Below are 22,555 nucleotides of genomic sequence, written 5' to 3' on the forward strand. Positions count from 1 at the left end.
GGTTTCTCCGGCCTTTGGTGCCATAATGGTTATGGAAAAACGAAAAAGCAACGCTTTTACCACACCAAACTTAAAATGTTTGCTCGTCCTCGAGCAAAAGAAGAAAGAACGGAGTAGAAGAAGAAGAAATGAGGAAGAGGGGGAGGGTAGTGTGTTCGGCCAAAGGGGGAAGAAGTGGTCTTTAGGTTGTGTGAAAATGAAGGGTTGAAGAAGGGTATTTATAGGAGAGAGGGGGGTAAAGGTTCGGCCATTTGAGGGTGGGTTTGGGAGGGAAAGTGGTTTGAATTTGAAGGGTGAGGTTGGTGGGGTTTATGAAGGATGGATGTGAGTGGTGAAGAGAAAGATGGGATTTGATAGGTGAGGGGTTTTTGGGGAAGAGGTGTTGAGGTGATTGGTGAATGGGGGAAGAAGAGAGAGAGTGATGGTAGGGTCCTGTGGGGTCCACAGATCCTGTAGTGTCAAGGAAAAGTCATCCCTGCACCAAAAGTTGCTCAAAATCACGTTTTGAGCCATTTCTGGCGTTAAACGCCGGGCTGGTGCCCATTCCTGGCGTTTAACGCCAGGTTGTTGCCCTTTACTGGCGTTTAACGCCAGTCTGGTGCCCTTTTCTGGCGTTAAACGCCCAGAAAGGTGCCAGACTGGGCGTTAAACGCCCAACTGCTAGGCTGACTGGCGTTTGAACGCCAGCAGCATCTTCCTCCAGGGTGTGCTGTTTTTCTTCCTGTTTTTCATTTTGTTTTTGCTTTTTTCATTGTTTTTGTGACTTCTTATGATCATCAACCTACAAAAAAAAGATAAAATAACAAAAGAAAATAATTAATTATAAAACATTGGGTGCCTCCCAACAAGCGCTTCTTTAGTGTCATTAGCTTGACAGAGGACTCCCATGGAGCCTCAGAAACACTCAGAACCGTGTTGAAACCTCCCAACACCAAACTTAGAGTTTGAATGTGGGGTTTCAACACCAAACTTAGAGTTTGGTTGTGGCCTCCCAACACCAAACTTAGAGTTTGACTGTGGGGGCTCTGTTTGGCTCTGTTTTGAGAGAAGCTCTTCATGCTTCCTCTCCATGATGATAGAGGGATATCCTTGGGTCTTAAACACCATGGATTCTTCATTCACTTGAATGATCAACTCTCCTCTATCAACATCAATCACAGCCTTTGCTGTGGCTAGGAATGGTCTGCCAAGGATGATGGATTCATCCATGCACTTCCCAGTCTCTAGGACTATGAAATCAGTAGGAATGTAATGGTCTTCAATCTTCACCAAAACATTCTCTATAAGTCCATGAGCTTGTTTTCTTGAATTGTCTGCCATCTCTAATGAGATTCTTGCAGCTTGCACCTCAAGGATCCCTAATTTCTCCATTACAGAGAGGGGCATGAGGTTTACACTTGACCCTAAGTCACACAAGGCCTTCTTGAAGGTCATGGTGCCTATGGTACAAGGTATAGAAAACTTCCCAGGATCCTGCCTCTTTTGAGGTAGTTTCTGCCTAGACAAGTCATCCAGTTCTTTGGTGAGCAAGGGAGGTTCATCCTCCCAAGTCTCATTTCCAAATAACTTGTCATTTAGTTTCATGATTGCTCCAAGGTATTTAGCAACTTGCTCTTCAGTAACATACTCATCCTCTTCAGAGGAAGAATACTCATCAGAGCTCATGAATGGCAGAAGTAAGTCCAATGGAATCTCTATGGTCTCATTTTGAGCCTCAGATTCCCATGGTTCCTCATTGGGGAACTCACTGGAGGCCAGTGCACGCCCATTGAGGTCTTCCTCAGTGGCGTTCACTGCCTCTCCTTCCTCCCAGAATTCGGCCATGTCTATGGCTTTGCACTCTCCTTTTGGATTTTCTTCTGTATTACTTGGGAGAGTGCTAGGAGGGAGTTCAGTAACTTTCTTGCTCAGCTGACCCACTTGTCCTTCCAAATTTCTGATGGAGGACCTTGTTTCATTCATGAAACTTTGAGTGGTCTTTATTAGATCAGAGACCATTGTTGCTAAGTCAGAAGTATTCTGCTTAGAACTCTCTGTCTGTTGCTGAGAAGATGATGGAAAAGGCTTGCCATTGCTAAACCTGTTTCTTCCACCATTATTGTTATTGAAACCTTGTTGAGGTCTCTCTTGATTCTTCCATGAGAGATTTGGGTGATTTCTCCATGAAGAATTATAGGTGTTTCCATAGGGTTCTCCTAGGTAATTCACCTCTTCCATGGAAGGGTTCTCAGGATCATAAGCTTCTTCCTTAGATGAAGCATCCTTAGTACTGTTTGGTGCATTTTGCATTCCAGACAGACTTTGAGAAATCAAATTGACTTGTTGAGTCAATATCTTATTCTGAGCCAGTATGGCATTCAGAGCATCAATCTCAAGAACTCCTTTCTTCTGATTAGTCCCATTGTTCACAGGATTCCTTTCAGAAGTGTACATGAATTGGTTATTTGCAACCATTTCAATCAGCTCTTGAGCTTCTGCAGGCGTCTTCTTCAGATGAAGAGATCCTCCTGCAGAGCTATCCAAGGACATCTTAGATAGTTCAGAGAGACCATCATAGAAAATACCTATGATGCTCCATTCAGAAAGCATGTCAGAAGGACATTTTCTGATTAATTGTTTGTATCTTTCCCAAGCTTCATAGAGGGATTCTCCATCCTTTTGTCTAAAGGTTTGGACTTCCACTCTAAGCTTACTCCATCTTTGTGGTGGAAAGAATTTTGCCAAGAAGGCATTGACTAGCTTTTCCCATGAGTCCAGGCTTTCTTTAGGTTGAGAGTCCAACCATATTCTAGCTCTGTCTCTTACAGCAAAAGGGAATAGCATCAGTCTATAGACTTCAGGGTTAACCCCATTAGTCTTGACTGTGTCACAGATTTGCAAGAATTCAGCTAAAAACTGATGAGGATCTTCCATTGGAAGTCCATGGAACTTGCAATTCTGTTGCATTAGAGAAACTAATTGAGGCTTAAGCTCAAAGTTGTTTGCTCCAATGGCAGGGATAGAGATGCTTCTCCCATAAAAATCAGGAGTAGGTGCAGTAAAGTCACCCAGCACCTCCCTTGCATTGTTTGCATTGTTGTTGTTTTCTGCTGCCATGTTTTCTTCCTTGAAGAATTCGGTCAGGTCCTCTAAAGAGAGTTGTGCTTTGGCTTCTCTTAGCTTTCTCTTCAAAGTCCTTTCGGGTTCAGGATCAGCTTCAACAAGAATGCCTTTGTCCTTGCTCCTGCTCATATGAAAGAGAAGGGAACAAGAAAATGTGGAATCCTCTATGTCACAGTATAGAGATTCCTTTAAGTGTCAGAGGAAAAGAGAAATAGAAAGAAGAAGGAGAAGATAAATTCGAACTTTAGTTAGATAAGGTTCGAATTGTGCATTGAGAAGGAGTGGCACTCCATAAATAGAAGGATGTGGGAAGGAGGGAAGTTTATTTTCGAAAATCAAGTGAAAAATTTTGAAGTTATTTTGAAAAACATTAATTAATTTTCGAAAATAAAAGTGGAAAAGAAACCAAGTGATTTTTGAAAAAGATTTTGAAATTAGAAATTAAAAAGATTTGATTGAAAACTGTTTTGAAAAAGATGTGGTTAAAAAGATTAAAAAAAATGTGATTGAGAAGATATGATTTGAAAACTATTTGAAAAGATATGATTTAAAAATGAATGACTTGCTTAACAAGAAAAGATATGATTTGAAACATTCAAACCTTTCTCAACAGAAAAGGTAACAATCTTGTGATGTTCAATCAAATCATTAATTGTTAGTAAGTATCTTTTAAAAAGGAAAGAAATTGATTTTGAAAACATTTGATTGAAAAGATTTGATTTGAAAAAGATTTGATTTTGAAAAATTTGAAAAAAATTGATTTGAAAACAAAATCTTCCCCCTGCACCATCCTGGCGTTAAACGCTCAGAATGGTATACATTCTGGCGTTTAACGCCCAAAATGCACCCTTTTTGGGCGTTAAACGCCCAACCAGGTACCCTGGCTGGCGTTTAAACGCCAGTCTGCCTTCTTCACTGGGCATTTTTGAATGCTCAGCTTTTTCTGTATAATTCCTCTGCAGCATGTTTTGAATCTTCAATTCTTTGTATCATTGACTTGAAAGGACACAAATTAAAAATATTTTTGGATTTTTTTGATAATCAAAATGCAAAAGGAATCAATTAACAATGCATGCAAGACACCAAACTTAGCAGTTTGTGTACTACTGACACTAACAACATGAAAATGCATATGAGACACACAAAATACTTCAAGTCAATAGAATTCAAAGATCAAAACAAAGAAATATATGCATGGATTCGAAAAATATAACAAAAACATGCATTTGACACTAAACTTAAGATGAGACTCTAGACTCAAACAAGAAATATTTTTGGGATTTTATGGTTTTGCAAATTTTTTGTATTTTTCGAAAATTAAGTGAAAAAAAAGTATCAAAATTCTTAATGAGAATTCCAGGAATCAGTGCAATGCTAGTCTAAGGCTCCGGTCCAGGAATTAGACATGGCTTCACAGCCAGCCAAGCTTTCAAAGAAAGCTTCGGTCCAAAACACTAGACATGACCAAAGGTCAGCCAAGCCTTAGCAAATCACTGCTCCAAAAGCAAGATTGATACGAAATCAACAAGCTCTTGTGGTGATAAGTTGAAACCTCGGTCCAATCAGATTAGACATGGCTTCTCAGCCAGCCAGATCTCAACAAATCATCATGAAACTCTAGAATTCACCTTCAAGAATTTCGAAAAAAAATACCTAATCTAAGCAACAAGATGAACCGTCAGTTGTCCAGCCTAAACAATCCCGGGCAATAACACCAAAAATTTGATGTTGTTGCCGGATCTTGGCTCTGATGTTACCAAAAGCTTGCTCAAAACATGAACAATCCCCGGCAACGGCGCCAAAACTTGGTCGGCGAAATTGTGAACTATACTTTTTCACAACTCTCATAATCCCTGGTAATGGCTCCAAAAACTTGGTGCGCTTAATACCATGGCATTACACAACTTCGCACAACTAACCAGCAAGTGCACTGGGTCGTCCAAGTAATAAAACCTTACGTGAGTAAGGGTCGATCCCACGGAGATTGTTAGTATTGAAGCAAGCTATGGTCATCTTGTAAATCTTAGTCAGGCAAACTCAGATATATATGGTGATGAACGAAAATAACATAGAAGATAAAGATAGTGATACTTATGTATATCATTGGTGTATGAGCTTCAGACAAGTGTATGAAGATGCCTTCCCTTCCGTCTCTCTGCTTTCCTACAGCCTTCATCCAATCCTTTCTTACTCCTTTCCATGGCAAGCTCGTATAGGGTCTCACTGTTGTCAGCAGCTACCTCCCATCCTCTCAGTGAAAGCGATTGCATATGTCCTGTCACGGCATAGCGGAATTCATCTGTCGGTTCTCAATCAGGCGCGGAATAGAATCCAGTGATTCTTTTGCGTTATCACTAACGCCCCCGCCCTCAGGGTTTGAAGCACGTCACAGTCATTCAGTCATTGAATCCTACTCAGAACACCACAGACAAGGTTAGACCTTCCGGATTCTCTTGAATGCTGCCATCAGGTCCTGCCTATACCACGAAGACTCCGAAGAATCCAAGAGATATTCACTAAGCCTCGAATGCTTGTAGAACAAGAATGGTTGTCAATCACCTTGTTCATAGGTGAGAGTGGTGATGGGCGTCAATCATCACCATCATCATGTTGAAGAACAAGTGATATCTTGGTAAAAGAACAAGCGGAATTGAATGGAAGAACAATAGTAATTGCATTAATACTCGAGGTACAGCAGAGCTCCACACCCTTAATCTATGGTGTGTAGAAACTCCACCGTTGAAAATACATAAGAACAGGGTCTAGGCATGGCCGAATGGCCAGCCTCCCAAAGATCTAAGATAGCATAAAACAAAGATAGCTACCAAAGTCTCGATAGCTACCAAAGTCTCGATACAAATACAATAGTAAAAGGTCCTACTTATAGATAACTAGTAGCCTAGGTGTACAAAGATGAGTAAATGACATAAAAATCCACTTCCGGGCCCACTTGGTGTGTGCTTGGGCTGAGCAATCAAGGAAATTCGTGTAGAGAACTTTTCTGGAGTTAAACGCCAGCTCCCATGCCAGTTTGGGCGTTTAACTCCAACTTTTATTCCTGTTCCGGCGTTTAACGCTGGAATTCCTGAGGCCGGATTGCTTTGCGGGTTTGGGCCATCAAATCTTGGACAAAGTATGGACTATTATATATTGCTGGAAAGCCCTGGATGTCTACTTTCCAACGCCGTTGAGAGCGCGCCAATTGGGCTTCTGTAGCTCCAGAAAATCCACTTCGAGTGCAGGGAGGTCAGAATCCAACAGCATCTGCAGTCCTTTTTGGTCTCTGAATCAGATTTTTGCTCAGGTCCCTCAATTTCAGCCAGAAAATACCTGAAATCACAGAAAAACACACAAACTCATAGTAAAGTCCAGAAAAGTGAATTTTAAATAAAAACTAATAAAAATGTACTAAAATCTAACTAAAAGATATCAAAAACATACTAAAAACAATGCCAAAAAGTATACAAATTATCCGCTCATCAGGAACTTAGTCCTCCTTTACAACTCCAGGTTGTGGCTCATGCCAGGCAAGTTGAGATCAAGATGGAAAGGTCCCTACAGTGTAGAGAAGGTAGAGCTATACGGAGCCTTTCACTTGAGTCATCCTTCAAGCTCCAAATTCATCAAGGTCAATGGACATCGCTTGAAGCTTTACATGGTGAGAAGATGAAGAAAAACAAGGAGCTAGAGATCTTCCTCCTGGAGGATCCACCAACAATAAAAGACTGAACTAGTGGATCGTCCAACTTAAGGACATAAAAGCAAAGTGCTAGGTGGGAGACAACCCACCATGGTATGATCGTTCTTTCTTTTCTTGGTTTTATTTTAGTAACTCTTCTCATAATCTCTGCACATAGTCTGCATTTGCCTTCGCATTCTGCATAAAAAGGGGGGAGTACACGACGCGCGAGCATTGCTGACGCGTATGCGTCATATGTGCTTTCGAAACAAAGAAGAAAAGAAGCAGAGAGTTATGCGGGAGCTTGGCTAGAGGCGTGCCATAGGCACAACCATGCCCACACGAATGCGTCCGCGTCACTTGCAAAAGCAGCCATCCGCGCGTGCGCGTCACTCACGAGAGTTATTCTCCCTCCTTTTTCACCTTCATCATCAAGGTTCTTTCTTTTTCTTCTTCCCTTTCTACTTTTCCATTATTCTTCTTATTTATGTTCTCTTCTTCTTTCTTTTCTTTTTACTTTCATTATCTAAGTTTTCTGTTCCTTTCTTTTTTCTTTTTATATTCTTTTGATTGGTGTTAGGAATTTATTTGGGTAATTATTTTCTTCCATATTTGCTTGTGAGTGTATTGGGGAATTGCTTGACAATTAATATTACTTCTTAAAAGGGTTGCTTGCATGTTCAATTTAATGCTTTCAATAACATATTTACCACGCATGCTAAGTGTTTGTGAAAAAGCCCGTATGGCATTATGCATTCTTTTTAAATCATTCTATCCTACTACTTTAATGACTGTTTTTCACAAAATCCCTTTTCATATATTATTGATTAAATATAATTGTTAATACAAATAGATTGTTAGTTTGAAACACTTGATAATCAAATTGGACAATTAATGCTTGATCTATGCTACTCATGCCTTTACCGGCATGCCAATAAATACCTTGCATCTACTTGCCATAACATACACTTGCTATATTCCCATTGATGAACTTCTCACATGTAGTCGCGACCATGTGTTAACGACATCCTTCTTTACCGTGCAATGATTATCACTTCCACTGCTCTCTTCCTTGCTCAAACCCTTAGCTTTACATATTACTTTCCTTTTCCTTTTTCAGGATGGCCACCAAGAAGGGTAAAGAGAAAGCTACTCCCAAACCACCAACAAGGAGAGGAACAAAAAAGCACTAGCTGTGGAACTTTCCTCAACAGCAGTAAAGCCTTCAACAAAGCGAATCAAGAGGATCATCAAGGTCAATGAAAAAGAGAAAACCTTTCCAGCAAGGGACACTACACGGTTCACTAACCGCTATTGTGAGCAGATGTTCCCCATACTGGCTGAGCGGAACTATAACAATGAGTACCTACTCATCCTCCTGACCCACATTGTTGAGTTGGTTGAGCCTCGAATTGAGTGTAGACATTGGGGATTTTTACGAAGACAGCCACGGCAGGTTAATCTCTCATGGGTAGTTGAATTTTACTCCAATTTTCACATGCCATCCCTGCAGTCTGTCTATGTCTATCAGAAGCAAGTCCCCATAACTGAAGAGGCCATTCAGCGAGCTTTAGATCTTCCCCATGCCCCTGAAGGATTGGACGCATTTCAAGAAGCTTCTGTCCAACGCCAGATATACAAATTTGACAAGGACACCGTTCTCAGAGTTATAGCACAACCTGGTAGCAGTTGGATCTATGGATACCATCGTTCCCGACCTAAAGGGATACTGGCTTTAGCACTCACCTTGGAGGCTCGAGTATGGGCATAGATTATGTCCCATTTTGTCTTTTCGAGCACTCACGAGTCCTCCTTCACTACAGATATGGCTGTTCTACTCTAGTGTATCCTTACAGACCAGCCTCTCAATTTATCAAGACACCTTCGGCATGCTATGGGACATGTACATATTGCGGGTAACCTACCTTTTTCCGCCTTGGTATCAGATATGGTCTCAGCAGCCGGAGTATCATACAGAGCTGGGGATACCACGGCCATGATTCCACAGGATGATCAGTACGTCCTTAACAGGAAGTACATCAGACCCCCAGCAGCCACTACTAGCCAACTGCTCCATCAGATACTTGAGAGATTGGACCGACTAGACCGGCAAGGAAAGTGAAGAGAGCGCTGTAACAAGCGCTGATTTACATACCTCAAGGAGCTGCTTGTTGGTAACCACCCACCCGAGGAAGATCCGGACTCCACTTCATTTACCAGTATAGGGAGCCATGACGGTCCCGCTTGTGGAGACACTGCTACCAGTCCCCCTTCGTTCCTGACTAATGGCACCGAGGACGGTGCCAAGCTTTAAGTGTGCGGAGGTCGGTCAATACCTGTCTTCCGGAGGTAACTTCTCTTTCTTAAACACCAATAGGATATTTATTTTTCTTTTGTTAGAATAGGTTAAATTGCATAGTAATAGGTATTTGCATGCATGTTCTAATTGGTTAAAAAATAATAAGTTTCCTTTTAAAATCCTATTTTTGAAAAATTTCACTAATTTAAATCAAAATTTTTGTGTTAAAACTTGTTGGAAGTTGTATTTGGAACATAGTTAAAAGCTAATAACACACAACCTTGTGAGATTTGAGCTTAATTATATGGTTACATTATTTAACCATAATATTTTATTCTTGTGTGTTTTCTTCTCTATGATTGTAATTTTTATTTTGTTCCATCCCATATGTCCAATGTTTAGTGTATTTAAATGTATGCATATGATTGAGGCCATTATTTATTTTTGCTCACTTATCCCAAATAACCTACCCTTTCATTCACCTTTGATAGCCACTTTGAGCCTTTTAATCCTCATTTATTCTATATATCTTACCACATCACTAGCCTTAAGCAGAAAAACAATTAAATTACCTGAATTGAATCTTTGGTTAGCTTAAGATAGAGATTGTGTATCAATTAAGTGTGGGGAACCGTGGGAACTTGGGTTGATAGGAAAGTGTTGAATTATATTGATAAAATATTATGAATTTGGGTACCTACTCATGTGAGACCAGAAAAAAAAAATTAAAAATCCATGTGCATTGATATGTTATGCTTACTTTAATATTTTTAATTCAAAAAAATTATAAAAAATAAAAAATAAAAATAATAAAAATAAAAAATAATAAAAATATATATATCATATAAATAAATAAATAAGGGGACAAAATTACCCCAATGTTAAGTTAATAAAAGATCAATGCATATGTGATACAAATTAAAAGAAAAGTTGATACATGAGTATATGATGCAAAAGTGGGAATTTTTGGTAGCTAGGCATGATTTAAGAAGTTATATAGAGTGTGTGTGTGTTTATGTAAGAGCTTATGTTAGTCAATGATTCAATTTATAACTCACTTAGCCATACATATATCCTCACCCTTACCTTGGCCTCATTACAACCTTGAAAAGACCTCATGATGTTTGCATTGGTACATTAAACACTTGTTGATTGGTTAGGTGAAGAACAAAGTTTAGAAAGCATGACTAGAGAAGAGTAGAGTGATTACCCTATACACTTGAGTGACTAGAGTGCATATACACTATCAGTGAGGGTTCAATGTTTGATTCTATATTCCCTGCTTTTATGAGCTATCTTCTTACAAATTTACTTGTCTTTTATTATATGATTTGAATTAGTGAAATTTGATTTATGTTTGTCTTGAAGAACTTATTTGCTTTTAACCAAGTAGACAAAATCATCTAAGCATATAGTTGCATTCATACATAGGTTGCATTGCATTGCATAAGTCTTACTTTTTCCTACTCATTTATTTTATCTCCTTGAGCTAAGCATGAGGACATGCTAATGTTTAAGTGTGGGGAGGTTGATAAACCACTATTTTATGGTTTATCTTTTGCTCAATTGAGTGGTTTTTATCAAATCCTTGCCCACTTATTCATATGATTTGCATGGTTTTACAATCCCTTCCTAGTTTTGTTCTGTGATTGAAAGCTTGCTTCCTACAGTCTTTGATTTGTGTATTTTAAGTCTCCTTTATACCATTCGATGTCGTGATCTGTGTGTTAAGTGTTTCAGGCTTTATAGGACAGGAATGGCTTAGAGGATGGTAAGGAAGCTTGAAAAAATGGAAGGAACACAAGAAACTAAGGAGATAACCAGCAAGCATCGACGCGCACGCATGGCTCACGCGTGCGCGCGATATGGAGAAATTTGCAGCGACGCGTGCGCGTGCCTGACGCATACGTGTGGATTGGAGTTCTGCAATATGACGCGAGCGCGTGCTTGACGCGAACGCGTGACATGCCAAAACGACCAGCGACGCGTACGCGTGACTGACGCGTACACGTGACATGCGTGATCTGCAGAATTAACAGAAAACAATAGGGGCAATTTCGGGCCGTGTTTTGATCCAGTTTTCGGCCCAGAAATACAGAATAGAGCAAGGAAACATGCAGAAACTCAACACACATTCTCATTAGCATAGTTTTAGGATTTTAGATCGGAATCTAGAGAGAATCACTCTTCCTCTAGGTTTTCTTTACCTTCATAGCTTATTAGTTTTATGCTTTTGCCTTGCTTTGAATATTGAGAAGATTCATTAGCTCCGTTGGAGCTTCCTCATTCTAGTTTGTTTATCTATTCCTTTACTCTTTTATTGCCCATTGACTCTGTTTAGATAATTATGTTCATGATTTTGGAAGTTATTAATGCAAAGAACCATTTTTATTTTTAATTGATTTTTAATTATTATTTATCATGTCTTCCTTTTATTCCCCTTTTAATCCTGTGAAGTTTATATTCATGATAATGGAGTAGTTTCCTAACTTGATTGAGAGTTGATTAAAAGGAGAACCTTGAGTTGGAATACTCAAGTGTTAGTCCTAATGGATGGTTGATGACTGACAACTCTAGTCTCTAACTCTAATCCTTCCTTAAGAGAGGATTAGGACCTGAGGATATAGTTTGTTAATTAGTTACTTGATTTTTCCTTATTAATTAAGGGATGACCAAGTAAGACAACAATCTTTTACGATTACACTTGGGGATTTCCAACAAGGATAGAACTTCCAATTAATCTTCTCCCGGTCAAGACTTTTATCTGAATTTACTATTACTTATTTCTCTGTTTCTCAAACTAAAAAATTTCTTGGAAAACCTCTGATTAATAAAATAGCACTCTCTCTGCAATTCGTTGGGAGACGACCTTGGATTCATACTCCCAGTATTTTATTTCTAAATTTTGTGACAACTCCTTCTAAATTGATACGCGGAATCAACATTGGTTAAGAGTTATACTTGCAACGTTGTTTTCTCTATAAACTCTTGATCGGTGATTTTTTCACCACGTCAATCTCACATTTGGAGATTTATTTGCAAGGTCTTTGCAGCTCTTAAGAATGAATTCTCTTGGAAAATTGGATCCGTCAATCAATCTTTCTAGTTTGACAAGTGGAGGCTTGAAGGCCCAACTGCCGAGAATCTTCCTTTTGTGCATCTATTTGGTTTAGAGTTAACTATTTAGGATGTTTAGAATGGTGTTAGGTGGGATCTTAATGATGTGTTCACTCTTATACCTGAGAAAGTCAAGATGTGTATGGATGGTTATAATCATGATTTGCAGGTTAGTGATTAACCTGGATGGACTTGGAGTGCTTCTTCCTCTAGGTGCTACTTGACAAATAGTGGATATAATTGGCTTGCAAAATGAAAATTTAGTTGGGATAAAATAGTTAATTGGTTGTGGGTTTAGCGTCATCTACGTGAGAAGTTCAAATTCTTGAGTTGGCTTAATTTTCACAATGTAGTAATAATGGCATAATGTAAGAGATCTTAGGGGTTAGTTTTTTTAGACTCTTATCATAGATGTTAAAGGACATCCGAAATAACTATACAATGTCTTAGAGATTGTCTCAAGGCTAAGGAGATCTGGAAATATTTGGGTTTGTCTTCAGTCAACCCAAACTTGACGAGCTAGATTAAGAAGAACCATAATCATGGTGATGCGACTTTGTTTTACTAGGCTCTTTGGTAGATTTGGCAGGATAGAAATATTGATTTGTTCAATTCTAATGAGTCTTGGAGCACTAGCACCATGCGTTGTTCTTTAAGTGCTCGGTTTCTCTGCCTCACTTAGACCCTCCTTCTATTAATGCTGTGAAAATTAATTATGATACTGGCTTGAATGATTTGATTGGTTTTGGTTGTTTAATTTAGAACTCATATCGTTACTAGGTAAAAAGGTGTAGTGGGTGTCTAGAAACTTCTTGTGTCTTTCATGCTAAACTCCATGCTATTTGAAAGGGTTTAATATTTTTTTGGGAGTGTAAATTTTGGAAGATAACCTGTGATTATTTAGATGCGTTCTTACAGATACAAAAAAGACAGTTTGCTAAATTTATTCGGTAGCTGAATCTTTTAGAAAAAATCAGAAACATCAAAGGTTGAAACTAAAAATTTAGCATCAATTTAATTTAGGGGATAGCTAATAATGTTGTTGACCTTATGGCAAAAATGATTGTCACAAATTTGGCTTGGTATGTGGAATGGTTCCACCTTTCAAGTGAACTTTCTCATCCTGTTAGCTAGGGGTGCACAGACCCGGCCCGGCTCGAAGGTCCGGCCCGGTCCCGAACACTTTAGGGGCTAATTTGGTGTGATTTCATCGGGTTTAGGGTCGGGTAAGGGTCTCAAAAATAAACCCGGTCATTATTTAGGGTCGGGTCCGGACCATAGCTCGGGTCACCCGAAGTCAGCCCGGTCATCATATACAATTAATATTTTGTGTTATTAGTGATGGATCATGACTATTCTTATGTGGAATTTAAGTATTGTAAACCTTAATATTTTGTGTTATTAGTCATTATAAGACTATAAGTTAATGTTTTATGTTTAGAATGCATAAGACTTTAGACTAATGCATAATATTGTGTTATTTGTATTGATTTAAATATTTGGTATTATTAGACAATATTAGTATTGATTGTGGTTTTGCTTTAGTATTGATTGTGGTTATGCTTTAATTTTAAAGAAGGGTTGGTTCTTGTTATATTTTTCTAAGTGAATTTTACCATGTTAAATAATGGTTGGAGTCTTGGAAATTTGAATATTTTTACATGTTAGCTTACAAGAAGGTATCAACGTAATGTAATGTTAACGGTCCGGTTTCACCCGGTTTTTACCCGATATAATTGTGGCCCGAAAATGTATTGGTTTTATCGAATCTAATAAATAAATCTGATGTATATTTTATGTCGGATCTGGATCCCATCAAATCCGGCTTCACTCGACCATGTGCACCCCTACTGTTAGCATAGATAAGTTTTCCGCCATGTGAATTGGCTTGTGTTTTCTTTGTTTTTTTCTTCTTTTTATCTTCGGTCACTAAAAAAATAGTGAAATTATATATGTTAAATATCACAGAAATCAAATATCAATAGATGTGTAAATCAAAAAATCGTTCATTTATATTTGAACAAATATATAATGTTAATTTTTAAGTGTATAAAATGCATAGCAAATAATTTTTATTAGCATAAAATTTGTTAGATATAATCTTTAGTATAGAAACTTCTAATTGAATGGTTACTTTTTCTAAAAAAATCTAAACGAAAAAAATATTTTTGAAATAATAAAATAGTTTCTTTATAGTAGTGTTATTTCAGGAATTTTTTTGAATAATAATTAAAATAAATTAAAATCTACCATTTTATGCAATTTTTAAACTATTTATGTGTTTAGAAAAATGTGTACATATATTATTTGTGAAGAAGATAAGTAACATCATGTTATTATTTATTTCGTTTTTAATATAAATGAGATAAATTATATATTGCAAAAAATATAAACAATCTAAAATTTTTAATTTTTTTAAACTATTATTTCATTCTTGTTTTTTTTTTTTTTTTTTTGCGTGTGTGATATATTCTTACTCTTTTATTTCATTCTTACTCTTTTGTGACATATTTCATTCTTACTATATTTACGGATAATGGTGCGGTGTAGGGAGTCCTTTGCTAGGAGTCGAGGACCAACTTGGGAGAAGCCGATCAGAGAGATATTTGGGTCCGCAATCGGAAAAAGGATTCCATACCCACACATAACGGTCTCCCTTGACTCTGGGCCCACCATTAATACCAGTCTTGATGCTATATCTGTACACTCCAATATTCCACAACTCAATGCTCTTCCACAATACCTCTTGAAAAACTGAACCATCTTTAACAAAATAACAAGGCATTAATTAATAAATAATATTATTATTTTTATAAATTAAAAATACAATTAATAATTTTAATAATATTGTATCAAAAATAAAAGTACATAAATAAATAAGTCAAAGAGACGTATAAAAGAATGGAAAGAGGATTCATTTGATCTTGAAGTTACGTATTAAAACGATTCATTTTTTCTTATCTTATTTAACTATAGTATTATTAATCCAAGACAATTGTGTTGGAGCCTTGGAGGTGAAATATCTTTATCACCGTAGAAAACGATATTTTGATTACATGAAAAGAAATGCCAATAAAAGTTCGAACATCAAATAGAATACTGTTTTCCTCTTCCTTTTCCTTTTCCTTTTTTTGGTTAAAAAATTAATGGTTTCTTACTTTATTTTATGTGAAATCGTGGTTTGTTTATTCCTGAGTAAAGTAATTAATTAGGAAGGAAGCGTAGGAAAGGTTCTTGAAGATATAAATGCCAGGTGTGGGCCTCGTTCTGTTGATCCACTCAACAATTCCAAACCATGCAATTTGGAGCAACGCGGAATAAACACAGATAATGATTTTCATTGCTATCATCAAGACGTGATGTGTTATACTTCTATTAGATCCACCCGTTTAGTATCTTTCATTTTCTAAAGTATTTGGTATGATTACTTTAACACTAAAAAATTTTGTATATGATTTTAAAAAATGGATTATCAAAAATGAGTTAAATTTTTTTTATAAATTGTTAAACAAAAATTTTATCTATATACAAAAAATAAATCATCAAATTAACTATTATACAAGAATTTATGTACAAAATTTTATCTACATAAAAAAAATAATTCTCTAAGGTAGCGTTTGTTTTGAGGTACTGAGACAAAGATTGAGAGATTAAGATTTAGTATCATGTTTGTCAGTTCAGAGATTGGTACTAAAATTTCTATCTCTATCTCTAAAATTTCAGTATTTCAGTACCTCAAAAATGTAGGAACACAAGAGACTAAAATTTTTAGAGATGAAGACTGAACCTTTAATAACATTTTATACCTAAAATACCCTAATTTCAATTAATTATTTTCAATTTTATCCTTTGTGCAAATTAAATTAGAGTTTTATTTTTGTTTCAATTTTTATCTCCCATTTTGTACCAAACAGATTACTGAAATTTATTTCAATCTCTATCTCTTAGTCTCTGTCTCTCAGTCCCAATCTTTTTGTCTCTGTCTCTCCACTAAACGCTACCTAAAAACAATATACTCTTTTTGCTTATCAACAATTATGATAATATTAGATAAACGAACCATATATTTAATGCCACTCAAATTTTTAAATACGCCAACTATCTCTTTAAAATAGCAGTATTTTTTTTTTTTTTGGTAAACTATAAATTCTGTCTGTTTTTTATTCTATTTTCAAGGATAAAAAGCGAACAGTTCTTATAAGATTTAGAATATGAATACTCTTACGTTTTGTGGATATATAAGGTATTATTTTGGGTTTTCATTTTCTAATATAAAGGCCAAAATGAACTCTCGCTTTCATTATCTCCTCTAATATTATTTCTAGTATCTTTTTGTCATTGATCTCCACTAAAAAAAGAAACAGAATATCTTGAAATAAGAAAAAGTTTATTCCGATGGAACGTTTTCTTTTATCGAAGATTATCTCTTGATACATGGTCAGACCATTCAATTTTGTTTGTTACTTTTTTTTATTTTCTTTCAAAAATGTAATCCAACGTCTTTATTTAAATTTAAGAAATCTAAATTAAAAAAAATAGAGTTTTAGCAATTATCAAATCTTCAAAAATGATTTCTGCAACATATCACATAAATTCCTAAAATTAAAAAATAAATTCTCTATGGTGAAACAGGATATCTTTTATTTTTTTCTCGAGTAAATTCTTTTTTTTTTCCAAACCAATCTTAATAAATTGTCTTTACTTCGAAAGCTCTGTTATCCTGTTGAATCCGATACCAATTGGTATCATTCCCCCAAAAACAACGTTTTCTTTCAAACTTTTCAACCAATTGATAAGATTTCGGAGAATAATTTTTGCTAAAACTCTAGTAGTTTCCTGAAAACTTGCTACAAATATGAAACTTTGGATATACAAAGATGTTTTTGTTATTCTCAATAATAGAGCTCCGTAACAAATTACTTCTTCTAAGAGACGTCATGTTCGTTTAGCTCGAAACAATTCAATTAGCTCGCTAGGTGAAAAAATATTAGACATTCCATCTTTTGAAGCTAATACTTTTGATGTTATTTGGCGTACAATAATCTCAATAAGGAGGCCTTCTTCGCCCTCCACCTAAGCTGCACAGGAAAAATCCAAAGCCAATCCCAGGGAACAGTGAAGCTTCATAGGGTCTTTCTGTCCAAGTGGAGGTAGTCCGCATCTTCACAGACATGTCTATTTCACCGAGCCTCTCTCCGAGACAGTGCCCAGATCGTTATGCCTTTCGTGCGGGTGGGAACTTACCCGACAAGGAATTTCGCTACCTTTAGGACCGTTATAGTTACGGCCGCCGTTCACCGGGGCTTCGGTCGTCGGCTCCCCTGTCATCAGGTCACCAACTTCCTTGACCTTCTGGCACTGGGCAGGCGTCAGCCCCCATACATGGTCTTACGACTTTGCGGAGACCTGTGTTTTTGGTAAACAGTCGCCCGGGCCATGCAATTCTTGGGATTGATAAACCCTTTGAATTTTATTAACCAAAGAAATTTAACTTTAGACAATAGTTAGTTCAATTCAAATAAACAATCCCCAAAGATTGCCGAGAATTTTGGTTATATGTTCGTTCCAAGTGTCAATCCTCTTTTCTAGGTTAATTGATATTGAATCAATCGAATGAATTTCTAATCCCTATTCCATTCTTGAAAGACCTTGGGTTATATCACCTGATCATGATTTTTCATATATAAATGTTATTAATATATCTTTAAAATTTTTTTTCAAAATGTCCATGAACTGTTGCTCCTGGAGTCACTAAATATATAGGTACTGGCTAATCCTTTTTAACAATAAAAACTTGTCCCGATTTTAATTTTTATTCTAGTCCATTTTTTATTTGAAATAGACATATTTTCATAAATAAATTGTCCCAAGCTAATTATTGTAATTATTTTTTATAATATTTATAATCATAATTATGATGGAGAAAATTTCAATTCAAAAGAATGTGTTTAATTTTATGTTGCTGTATGGATTGGCGTATAAATTATCTGAATTTCGTCCATTAAAAAAAATTTAATGTTTGAAATTTTTTTTAATTGGTCAAGTTTCTATTTTCTATTCACCCTTGAATAAAAATTTGAAATTTGAAGTGCTATTCCTACAAGACCTAATGAATTTTTATTTGGAATTTGAAGATTTTTTTATTTTTATTCTCTTTTTTATTTTTAGCTCGTTGTAGTATTTTAAATTGTTAAAAGGTTCTATCTCAAAACAATCATATAATAACAAAATTATCAAATATTAGCATTCTGTATTTATGTCCAACAACACATGAATTGTTTCATGATTTTGGATATCTGATTTTTGTGTTTTTTCCTAAAAAGAAATAAGAAAAAATGGATTAATATTGCTTCAATTTGACTCATTATCCCCGATCCATTCTGAACCGGATGGATCATTTCTTTTTCTGATATAGGAAATCCGTGATTTTTTCAGATCAATTCTTAAAAAATATCCAATCAAACCATTTATATTTACTTCAACAAAAGAAGCATGAGATTTTTCTATTGAAGAGCTTTTTTATCTCGATCTCGATCCTAATTTAATACTAAACAAGTTCGAACTAATTGAATGCTTGTGTTAGAAAGTTTACAAATTGATTTTTTATTTCCATAAAGAATATAATTAAGAGCTTTAAACTCCAAATTATCCTTTTTTCCGCAATAGATCTTGTGAAAAAATTTTACTAAATTGATACAGTTTGTATTTTTGTATAGAATTATATGTCAAACCAAAACAAAATACTTTTTTTTATAATTGTGATCCATTAGACAGAGATCTAATTTTCATTTTTTTATTCCTTTGAATTTTTTTTAATCTTTCGATTTGTATCAAAATATCATTATGTAGGTATACCTTATCGATTTCGCCAGAAAAATGGATATCCCCATAAAATATTTGTAATTCAATCTTTTTCTTCTTCTCCATTCCTACCAATCCGTCTACTCGACTTCTTACATTAAAAGTGATTGTTGTATTTGTTTCAATAATACTATTGCTCCTTACTATTATGAAAAAAAATTCGGATAAAAGATGCATTTCTTTAGGAATGAAAACAAAATCAATGTACCTTGATTTGGTATTTTGGTTTACACTATTTGACACCTTCATATTCAATAAATCTTATTTTTTAAAAAGAGAGGGTTCCAATAGTCTTAAATTTAGGAATTTTCGAATTTTATGTTCTATATTAAAGATCTTCGAAATGAGCAAGAATACTGTTTCTATGAAAAATACCATTCACATATATTTCAATCGAGATATCAAAAGAATATGTTAATTGTTTGTCAGGATCTTCAATTGATTGGAATGGAAATGGCATGATGAATCTATTTTGTCGCCTTTTTTCCAGTAAATTTAAAGTTATCGAGGAAATAATAGAATGTCTAAAATGAGAATTATGCATAATTGAATTTAATCTTGATTTAGCGTAAGATTTTGAACTAAACAATTTATGTCTCACATTTAGGTTATTTTCGATAAAATCAATATTTAAAAGAGACTTAGAAATTGCTTGTCTCCAAGAAACGAGAATGGGTTTGCATTTGATATTGATACTTGAAGAGTGAAAAAGATAAGTCACTCCACTTACACGACTTTTCCGATAAGATCCGTAAATGACTTGTCTTTGGTAAGATATGTGTGTTACCCCCCTTAAATTTAGAATAAATATATTTTCAAGTTTTTTTCTTCAAATTTAAAGTGTAGGTTCCCGTGCAAATCTCGGCAATCGCTTGCTCTGATTCTACGTAATGATTATTTTAAGCGAATAAAAAGCTTTTCGGTAAAATTCTAATATTATCTAGAATGTCATTACTTTCAGTAGTTACATATAAGTCTATATAAGATAAAAAAATAGGATGACTGTGACGTGTACGCATGGGATAAACCAAATTTTGATTGAATCTTATTTTTTTCATTAGACGGAGCTCGCACGTGATCTGCAGTACCTCCTGTGAATACTCCACCTATATGAAAAGTTCTTAATGTTAGTTGAGTACCAGGTTCTCCAATCGATTGGCTCGCAATAATATCTATAGCTTCGCCTAATTCCACCAAGTTTTCATGAGTAGGACTCCACCCATAACACAATCAACATATCCGAAATGTATTCCTACAAGTAAAAGGAATTCAAATAGATATTGATTGTGTTTGAAAATTTATTAAAAGATTGATTAGTCCAACCCCAATATCTTGATTTCGAATGGCAATACATCGCAAACCTATATATATTGTTTGCTAATACACAACCAATTAATGTTTGTATCAAAATTCTTGCTGGCATTATTTTATTCTAGGTATTTATAAAAATTCCTCGAATAGTACTACAATCCACCTGTCATACAACAATGTGTTGAACTGCTTCAACAACTCTGCAAGTAAGAGATCCAGTATCTGATGTTTGTACAACAGTATCCACAACCCCTTTATGGGATTCGTAACAAAATATTATATATTTGTTAAAGAGAGCTCCTTGTGCAAATTACTTCGAATGGATAAATCAATCTTTTTCTTTGTGGATCTGACATTAATCCTCTCATACCCATTAATTGTTGTACTTGAGATGCATTTTCTCTAGCGCCTGAGAAAGACATTATATGAACTAGATTTAAGGGTCAGTCATCCTAAATTGGGACTCATTTTTTGTCGTAAATGTTCACTTGTAGCATACCATATCTCAATGGACAGGTGTAATTTTTCTACTGCATGTACATTTTCACAATGATGGTGTTTTTCCAAAATAAAACATTTCAGGATCTTAAACAAGCCAGCCCTTAGACGATATGGTTAAAAGATCGTTGACCCGTAAAGAAATGGATGTAATAGTAGCTTGTCGAAATCCCAAAATTTTTACTTGATCCAGCATATGTGATGTAAATGCTATTCTAAAGTGATATATTAATCTACTAATAATTCGCTTAATGGCAATTCCACTGATTATTTTATTGTGGAAGACCAGATCAGCGCGTTCTCCCATAAGTACGTCCATATTCTACTCAGTGAGATTAAGTTCAACAATGAGTTTTAGTTAATAGTTTGAAAATTTTCCTTCTTTGCTTATGTTAATTCATGTAAAAGTTTTTTTCAAAAACTAAGATGCTACCCGATCCTAATTGATCCTTGAATTCAAATTCACATCAGAAATTAACTTAACTGGATACTATATAAATGGGCTCGACAAAAACCTTGTATAGCTTCTTCGATTTCTTGATAAAAAGAAATACGACCAACCGTAGTTCGAATGTATATACAACAAAAAGTTTTTTATACTTTTTACTACTATATAATGACCACAAATCTCATGATAGATATCCAACAATTCATAATGAACTTCGATGGGAGCTTCTCTTGAGGAAATAACATGTTGATCTAGCCTTTAGCGGAACCACAAAGGACTATCGAATTTTTTTTGTCGATAAGTGGTGGATGAAATTATGATCAACAATATTGGCTCTTTGGTATGTGCATTTATTAACTCAGCACTTTCTTTCCACAACTCCGTTCAACTAACCAGCAAGTGTACTGGGTCGTCCAAGTAATAAACCTTACGTGAGTAAGGGTCGATCCCACAGAGATTGTTGGTATGAAGCAAGCTATGGTCACCTTGTAAATCTCAGTTAGGCAGATTAAATTGATTCATGATAGGTTCGAAAATTAATAATAAACAAAAAATAAAATAGGATAGAAATACTTATGTAAATCAATAGTGGGAACTTCGGATAGGCGTATGGAGATGCTGTGCTCCTCTTGAATCTCTACTTTCTTATTACATTCATCCAATCCTTCTTACTCCTTTCCATGGCAAGCTGTATGTAGGGCATCACCGTCGTCAATGGCTACTTTTCATCCTCTCGGGAAAATGGTCCTATGCGCTGTCACTGCATGGCTAATCGTCTGAAGGCATCACCCTTGTCGATGGCTACATCCCATCCTCTCAGTGAAAATGGTCCAAATGCTCTGTCACAGCACGGCTAATCATCTGTCGGTTCTCAATCAGGTTGGAATAGAATCCCTTATTCTTTTGCGTCTGTCACTAACGCCCAGCCTTCAGGAGTTTGAAGCTCGTCACAGTCATTCAATACCGGAATCCTACTCGGAATACCACAGACAAGGTTAGACTTTTCGGATTCCCATGAATGCCGCCATCTATCTAGCTTATACCACGAAGATTCTGTTGGGAAATCTAAGAGATATGCACCCGGCCTAAGGTAGAACGGAAGTGGTTGTCAGTCACGTGCGTTCATATGTGAGAATGATGATGAGTGTCACGGATCATCACATTCATCAAGTTGAAGTGCAACGTATATCTTGGAATAAGAATAAAAGAGAATTGAATAGAAAATAATAGTAATTGTATT

At 35.8% G+C, this 22,555-nt stretch overlaps 1 non-coding gene and 3 pseudogenes across 1 annotated transcript; 1 reads left to right on the forward strand and 3 right to left on the reverse strand.

Moving 5' to 3' along the window:
* The first annotated feature begins 2,583 nt into the window (after positions 1 to 2,583).
* On the forward strand, positions 2,584 to 2,691 carry LOC130978612 (small nucleolar RNA R71). The gene has a single exon (XR_009086234.1). It is a non-coding gene; the product is annotated as a small nucleolar RNA R71 (small nucleolar RNA).
* Positions 2,692 to 16,799: 14,108 nt separating this feature from the next.
* Positions 16,800 to 18,481, reverse strand: LOC130975150 (DNA-directed RNA polymerase subunit beta''-like; annotated as a pseudogene).
* A 31-nt stretch (positions 18,482 to 18,512) lies between these two features.
* Positions 18,513 to 19,602, reverse strand: LOC130975151 (DNA-directed RNA polymerase subunit beta''-like; annotated as a pseudogene).
* A 97-nt stretch (positions 19,603 to 19,699) lies between these two features.
* Positions 19,700 to 21,174, reverse strand: LOC130975152 (DNA-directed RNA polymerase subunit beta''-like; annotated as a pseudogene).
* Between the last annotated feature and the right edge of the window lie 1,381 nt (positions 21,175 to 22,555).

This window comes from Arachis stenosperma, chromosome 4 (assembly GCF_014773155.1).
Source record: "Arachis stenosperma cultivar V10309 chromosome 4, arast.V10309.gnm1.PFL2, whole genome shotgun sequence".
NCBI lineage: Eukaryota > Viridiplantae > Streptophyta > Magnoliopsida > Fabales > Fabaceae > Arachis > Arachis stenosperma.